An 8,552-nucleotide genomic window follows, 5' to 3' on the forward strand; every position below is an offset into this window, starting at 1 on the left:
CCGTACTGTATTAAAGCTTTAATCAGAATAAAACCGTATATTAAAAGCTAACATAAGCTAACATAACCTCTGCGTCTCAATCGGGCTCAAATTGATAAGGAATATTGACGATGCCATTGTTTACAATACAACACCAGAGCACATGCCGCTGAGGTGAGGGGCGTGACGATTAGACGCACACTGGCGGTTTACACTGAACTGAGCCAGCGAACCAATCTGAGCCCATTGCGTATTTCTGAGGGAGGGGCTTCATAAAAGAAGGAAATGATCAGCTTGTTTCCCAGAGAAGGGACAGAGTGGTGTGGAATAAAGGTAAATTATGTGAAAAATAATGCGTTTTTAAAAAAACGAAGCATTAACACATGTTAGACTGCACCCCATAAACACAACCAAGCCTAGAAAAAAAAACACTGAACCACCCCTTTAAGAATAATGTTGTTTATAAAGAGATACTAAGCACAACTTTGACATTTGACTTTTTATTGTATTTTATTTTATTTTTTTTGCATTTTTAAGTTTATTAATTTATTTATACTTAATTTTTGTTTTTAACATTTTAACAATTTTTGTTAAGAAACTTTTTCTTTTTTTATGTAATATTTGTGAGGACAGATTTCAGTCTTGTTATTGAACTTGTGTTTAGAAACATTGGTAATCCTCAAGAGCTTTTAAGCCTGAAATTATCATCGCACTTTTTGGTCTGTTTAGTTACATTCAGCTACAGTTCTTGTCTTTTTTTTGTGAGCCTGAGACCCCTGCAACAATCATGGCTGTGTATGATGGTCTGGGTGTGGGGAAGCTCAACAGGTCTGGATTGATCACAACAGGTGTCCCTTCTGTTTATCCTGCATCTCTCTCTCTCTCTCTCTCTCCATCCACACACTCATGGTCTCTCTCAGAGATAATAGAGTTTCCAAAAATAGTCCCTCTCTCAGTCAGCTTAGATTCTCTCACCCCTAAGACTTACATGCTCCAGCCTTTCTTCGCACCTCTTGCGTTTCTGTAAGCATATCGGAGCACGAGGCTTTACTGAGGACATGTACGAACTTCACATATCAATACTATAAGGACTGTCTGGTGAGTTTTAAGGTCATTACTAACATTTCCATCCTTTAAGGCTTTTATTGAAGCCATTGCTGTGGGTGTACTGGAGCTTTATTGTGTCTATTTTGGGGTGACCTCATGAGCAGACCCCACCCTGAAACTACTCAAACGTTTGCCGTCGGTAGGAGTAAACTTTATTTGAAAGAAGTCTGAAATATAGGAAAAGTTTGAAATACAGTAAAAAAAAAATAATATTGTGAAATACAGAAACTGTTTCCTATTTTAATAAAAAAAAAAATTTTATTCCTGTAATTTAAATTTAATTCCTTTCATGGCAAAGCTGAATTTTCAGCAGCCATTACTCCAGTCTTCAGTGTTGCATGGTCCTTCAGAAATCATTCTAATATGTTGTTTTGGTGTTCAAGAAACAACACTTATTATTATCACAGTTGAAAACAGTTGTGCTGCTTAATATTTTGTGTAAACAGTGATGTATTTCTTTCAGGATGTAACATTGTAAATGTTTTTACTGTCACATTTGATCAAGTTAATGCATCCTTGCTGAATAAATGTATTAATTTATTCAGTTTTGAATAAATGTCATAATTCATTCAAAACTTACTAACCCCAAACATTTGAACATGCAGTTTATTATGGATGAGGAGTTTGTAAATCCTTATATAAGTGTTTAACATGTCTCTTTTTATTCACACAGCAGTCTAGCATGACAAAAGATGATGGATTACTGTAAATATGTTAACATAATAAGATGTCTGTCGTCCTCTTATCACGTTGACTACTTACAGCTTCTCGTGACGTATTTGATTGTGAAATAGTTTGGATAGTGTTTCAGGTATGAATCAGTGTTGTTTTATTTTCTGTGGTCGTCGACCGTGTGTGGGTTGGGATCTTACACTGACTAGTGTGTGATGGTAGAGTGACTCCACCTTTCAACCAATTGCATAAAATTGGAATTGTCATTCTCTTGAACTCACACCCATTGACAAGTATTAAAGCAAAGATTGAGGGAAAATTTGTAATTTGTATCGAAGATATTTATTACCTACCAGCTCTGCAAGAGTGGTCGCAAACGCAAGGATCCATATTTAGATCTCCTAAGGAATTGTAGTCCTAGAAGAAGGATGTTGTTGCTTGATAGAGTTTTCCATCGGTGTTTGTGCAGTACAATCCTCGGGGAGGAGAAGGCTCAGCAGGAGGAGCGCAGCCGTATGGAGATGAGGAGGCAGGTCCCCGTATCCTGGGACTCAGGAGGCTCGGACGAAGCACCACCCAAAGTAAGTAACAGCGCCGGGCCATTTCTTTTGTTAAACTATCTGACTATGTCCATGTGATTGCAGAAAAGAACATCAGTTTCAATTCATTGTATTGTTCATGTGTTTTTTACGTTTTTACATTTATGGCAGCCTGAGTTCATCTGGAACAGCAGATTTATTACCAAGGTTAACAGCGTGTCACCATTTGTCACACATTTGGCACCTTTAACCTTTTTTTTTGTTGAAAATTAGAGTGAAAGAAGGACAAGAGGAATTTTTTGACTGCAATATTTTTTTCTTCATTTTATTTAACAAAAAAACAAGTGTTAAACAAGAGTGTGTGTGCATCAAGTGTTTATATATATGTGTGTGTGTGTGTCAGGTCATGTCTTCTGTCATGCAACATCACTGTGTCTTGGATACAATACCATTCTAGTTTCTCATTTGTTATGGTTGTATAAGGTGAGGTCTAAACTACTGAGACCACCAAGACAAATTCTTCTATTTTCTTCTATTTTGCATTTGTCTAATTTAATAAAAAGAAATAATATAACTACATTAATGAATACATTAATTGTTATATTATTATATTTACTTTTTTGTGACTTAGAAATATTTCCAAATATTTTTATTTTTGTATTTGAGTTTGATTTTGAATCACAGATGTTCAGTGTGATCTCAGGCTTTTGGACCCCCACTGTCTGTTACATATGCTTCCTATATGCAAAAATGCTTCTTCCCATGTGGTTCTCTGTCTTCACTACTCACTTCATCTGTCTGAGCAAGCTGTGGGATCAGTGAATATCATTAGATGTGTCATAATCTTTCCATATTTTAATCATACAAAAGACAGATTCAAGCTCCATTTATCACTTGAAGAATACAAAGAAATCTATCACAGACTGACTGATCGATCTATAAACTGATCAGTAATTCAGTCAAATTAAGCCTCTTTTGGATAAAAATTAATACATCCATGAAATCAAGACTTGGAGTCCGTGTGTGCCAGCTTTGAGCTTTGCTCCTCAAAGTTGACAAATGAATTTGAGAAATATTCAGATTTATGTGCATTTAAAATTTGCAGTCTTTCTTTTCTGGGAAAACACTTTAAACGTATTGATGACTCATTGAGTCTTACTTCCTCTTTTAATAGGAAATACACTCAAAAGATTTTTTTTGAAGAAATTATTTGTAATATCTGAAATAAATTATTTATAATAAATAATATTAAATAATTGATCAATTATTCAGAAAGGATCAATTAAAATTGATCTAAAGTGACTGTAGAGACATTTATAATGTTACGAAAGGTTTCTATTTCGAATAAATGCTTTTGAACTTTCTTTTTGAAATGCGTTTCACAGTTTCCACAAAAATATTAAGCAGCTTTTTTAAAACAACTTTTTCAATACTGATCGTAAGAAATGTTTCTTGAACAACAAATCAGCATATTAGAATGATTTCTGAAGGATCATGTGACACTGAATATTGGAGTAATGGCTGCTGAAAAGTAAATTACATTTATAAATGACAACATTTTGAAATTAAAATAAAATGTCATAGTATTACTGATTTTGCTGTATTTTTGATCAAATAAATGCAGCCTTAGTGAGCATCAAACACTTTTTTTTCACATTAAATGAGTAAACATTAAAAACATTCTAAAATCTTACTGACCCCAAACATTTGAATTGTAGTTTTTATTTTTTTGATTGCTGGTAGTCTGTCTGCTTTTTGACAGGGTTTTAAATCCTTCCCTCTCCTGTGTTGCTCATATTGTGGTGATTGATAGGCCAGGCTGATCTCTTCATTCGCTCTGTGTGTGGCTTAAAGCACCTCATACTCTTACTTTCAAACCCCCTCTGCTCTCTGTCAGACCTGCCAATCATCCTGTCCAGGTGCTGATGTCTGTTTTAATGTTGACTGGTCACACCTGGCTTTGTACTAATGGCCAGAATTAATCTGCATTCATCCATGTCATGCCTCACTAAATTTCTGCCTTTGTCATCCCTTCTGTTTGTGCCGTGTTTACCAGTGTTGTTAAGCTCATCTTATATTTTGTATGTGTGTATGTGTAGCCTTCCCGTAGACGCCCCCTCCAGCACAGCTTCAGTATGGACTGTCTGTCTGCGCCCACATCTGCTGCTTCTCGCCCTCCACAGCAACCCTTTGGTTCCCAGATCTCCCTTTACATCCGCCAGTCCAAGCCGCCTGCCTCTCCTCCGGTGCCATGCGATAAAACCATCATTAACCGATCACCACACATGCAGCACAACACTCATGCTAATACACAACAGCTTAGCGTACATCCCCAGCATACGTTCCTGCAAACTCAGACCCCGCGTCTGCTTCAGCCGTTACCGCTGCACTGCTCCCTGCTGTTCCCTCAGGGGCCCAGAACGACACCCTCTGTCCCCCCCAGTGCCACCCAGCCTGCTTTCTTCGACCCCTACTATCCCTCCATGCAACAGCTGAGCCTGACCCACGTGCCCTACAGATTCTCACAGGCAGGTGTGCTAGGACTGTTAGCGGGGCATCCCAGGAATTTTACTGTAGCTTTCTACAAGTACTTTTATTGGTGCATGCCATTTTTAGCTGCAGATTAGATGTTATAGAGGTAAAAAAAAAAAAAAAGACTGAGTATACCCAATATGTAATGGAGTGTAATAGGGCCTGCCCACTTTTTCAGCAACATTTGTTCCGGAAGTAATTTTTTCTATACATTTTTCCCATGGGAATTTAAAAAAAGGCTTAAAACAACAAATTAGCTAGCTTTGAGGTGAATCACTACATTATTAAGTATTTAACCAAGGTACAAGACTGTGTACTGAGAAATGTAAAACTATTGATTTATATGTGTTGATTATGTATATAGAAACATTATATTTTGTTTATTACAAAATACGCATACAAGTATTTAAGTAGTTCGAGAGCATAAAAAACTGACTCTACATCATTCGCTGTGCTTCATTGGAGTGGGCCATTCTCTGATTGGTGGAGATTTCTTAGCAGAATCATGGCTAATGTAATGTTTCACCAGGTTTCCTTTTTAAACAGTTATTTAAAAACTAAGTTTAAATAATGAGGACTGACGGCTTGAACAAAAGCATATTCCATCAGTTAATAACCTTGGAGCTCACAGTAGGTCTGTATTCAAAGATTTATATGTTATTGTTAAAATAATCAGTTGCCCTGTGGAGAAAGTTAATGTGATTTTTATTTCCGGAACCAGACTGTTGCACTCTATTGGAAATATGAAGGATTAAAATCACATTGCATGCCACCTCTGGCTTTTGGAGAAAATGCAGAGTCAGATTTACATGTATACAGTACATGTAGGACAAAGCCAAACTACAATCACATTATCTACTGTAGATCTGTTAGTCGAACTTTGCAAAAATTGTGTAAAAAGTATTTACATGACATTTTAAAAAGACAAATTTTTGCTTTAGTCTGACAGAAATTGAACTTTAATACAGTAAAGATATTTTACTTACTCAACCACTGTGACTTCAATGTATTTCTTATTTTAGAGCCATTTTAGACCATTTCAGTCATGATCAAAGATGATTTTAGGTTAAAACCAAGTTAAAAATCTTCCAGATAAAACTGTGTAGGAAAACTGCATGTTGCCTCTTCAGTGCATGTAAACTAAACTGTGTGCCAGACCTGATGTTTAACATGTATTTAAATTAAAATTAAGCTTTAACCTGCCATTGATAGACGTGTGTGGTTTTGTGAATCTCAAAAATGAATATAGCTTTATTTTCAGAAGCGCAGACAAAACAGTTGTAAAAAGGTTCCCAACCCCATCCGCATCTCCAAACATCATTATTAACAAAAGGAATTTTTTTTTGGTAGTCCTTCACTAGAGACAATAATTCCCATCACTCTCATGCCAGTCTTCATGATGGTTTTTTCCCCCCATTTTAACCCTTTTCTGTCCACTTAGTGTATGTTATTGTATGTTGTCACCTACTTTTCTCCTTCTGTTCCTTTGTTTCCTCCTTTGCTCATCTGGAGCTGTGGTCAGTCGACTCTATCTATGAACGGGTTTATAAGGTAGATCAGTCCAACTTCTGTTTTTTTTACCTACCCACAGCTGAGCACGGAGTATCCCAACCAATCGGATGAAGACTGCCTCCTGTCAATAAGCATTCATTTTTCAATCCCTTCCCTTTAATATATAATACCCGCCCACGTACTGTAGAATGATAATAATATTTCTGAAATAACGTGCATTGTGTTAACATTTAATTAACTGCTTGCATTTTCTGTTTGCCTGTTTTAATTTTTTCCCCCTTCAACAGCCTGAAATCTTCATCCACACAAAATGCCAAGAATTTTGTGTGCGTCTGGTGGACTGATTTTAACAGCATCACCTAACATTAACCCAATTGGTCAAGATATACTAGTATATTAACATAGTTGTGTGTATGATTACAGCCCAGTCGACCTGGTTATCCAAGTCCCCGCTCCAGTGAAGGGTTCTACCCTAGTCCTCAGCACATGGGCCAGCACAATCATTACCAGGTACAGTGCTTCTATTAGTCTAATTCAGATGGATAAATTCACTAAGACTCAGTTCTGACTACTAGGGTGTGGAGGACGCAGCAGACAACTAGTTGGATTGCAAGTGGATTGAATAAAACACTAGTGAATTAACCTCTGAATGTACATAAAGAATGTAAGTTTGCTTTATATGTTTTTTTGGCATGATGTAGATGGCAGGGCACTCGGGCCCACACGGCTTGCTTCCCGTGCCCAGCGGGATGTACCCTACCCAGGCCGCAGGGACTGTACTTGATCCCCACGACAGCTGGAACCATCGCAGGGCTGCTCAGGATCACATGTGGAATCCCAGCATGGAGGTTAGACATCTGCAGGATTTCTGAATGCTGAAAACTAAGCTCTGTTTCAAAACCGAATGAGCTGCCAACATAAACAGCATTTTAGGCATCTCAGAGATGCTCCCAATGTGAAGGCTGTTTTAAACATTAATAAATGTTGGAGGCCTTTTAAGGTAGCTCATTTTGACCAAAGGCTGCACCAAGTGTGTTCTTTATGAGTAAGGCAAATCATGCTGATGCCTTCGTGCTCTTCTCATGACCTGCATGACCTGAAAGGAGTTGCTGCCATAAAGAACATTTCAAATCAGTCACTTTGAGGTTTTATTTTCTATTCCATTTATTTATTTTACATGTATTTATTAATATGTAAATTGGTTGGTTTTCTGCATTAATTGGTCATAAAATATCATCTGATCTTCATCAGATTCACAAGTTTAGACAAATACAATGTTCTTATGCAAACAACACACAAAAAGTTATAATCTTTTTTGTCTTTATTGAACACTTTCCATTAAACATTCACACTGTGCTGTCGAAAGAGTAAGTGAACTTTACCTTATTGTCCTTACCTGGATGTTTTTTTTTTTCGTGTGATGAGTTTCATGAGTTGTTCACGAGTCCCTTGCCTGTCCTGAGCAGTTAAATTTACCACTGTTCTTCAGAAAAAAAGCCAAACAAGGGCAATTGTTAATAGCACCACTCACACAGAAGTCAAACCGAGCAGCTGTTGTTCAACAAGGCGAATTCTTGTGACCAACTTGCAAAATCTGTGGGGAAATTCAGAATCTTATGTGAAGCTCACAATCATGCATATTCCAATTGAAATGACTAGTATGGTAAATGTTACTGGACCTTAACAGAAGGGTTAGTTCACCCAAAAATGAAAATTAGCCCATAAATTACTCACCCTCAAGTCATCTAGGTGTTGCATGCATCAGTCCAAAAGCAGTTAAATAAAATGCGCCCATCCATAAAAAAAGTGTCTCACACGGCTCCGGGGGGTGAACAAAGGCCTCCTGTAGCGAATCGATGCGTTTTTGTAAGAAAAATATCCATATTCAAAACATAATAATCACTTTAATGTAGCTTGCGCCAACAGTTGTACACGGAAGCAGCTCCGGGCTGATGAGCGCTGATCAGCTCTGCGCATGCGCCGGTGAGTCTCGTGAAAACCAACGTTTGTTTACAGGATCAAAGGAAGCAAAGTTTCCTTAATTTAGCAAAGGAAAACCAGTCTCCTCGTGGCTTATATCGAAATCCTCCGACATTCTTCTTTACAAATCCTCGTTTTGTACTTCTAATAAGTGACCGTTGTTTTGTTTTGATCTCTCCACTGCGTTTCCGCATTCGTCACTTCTGAGCGGCGCATGCACAAAGCTGACCT

The 8,552-nt window shown here is 37.5% G+C and overlaps 1 pseudogene; it reads left to right on the plus strand.

Annotated features, from left to right (window-relative positions):
* LOC107723104 (focal adhesion kinase 1-like) overlaps positions 1-8,552 on the plus strand; it is a 55,883-nt pseudogene that overhangs the window by 37,401 nt on the left and 9,930 nt on the right.

This window comes from Sinocyclocheilus rhinocerous, unplaced genomic scaffold (assembly GCF_001515625.1).
Source record: "Sinocyclocheilus rhinocerous isolate Xijiao unplaced genomic scaffold, SAMN03320098_v1.1 scaffold5110, whole genome shotgun sequence".
NCBI lineage: Eukaryota > Metazoa > Chordata > Actinopteri > Cypriniformes > Cyprinidae > Sinocyclocheilus > Sinocyclocheilus rhinocerous.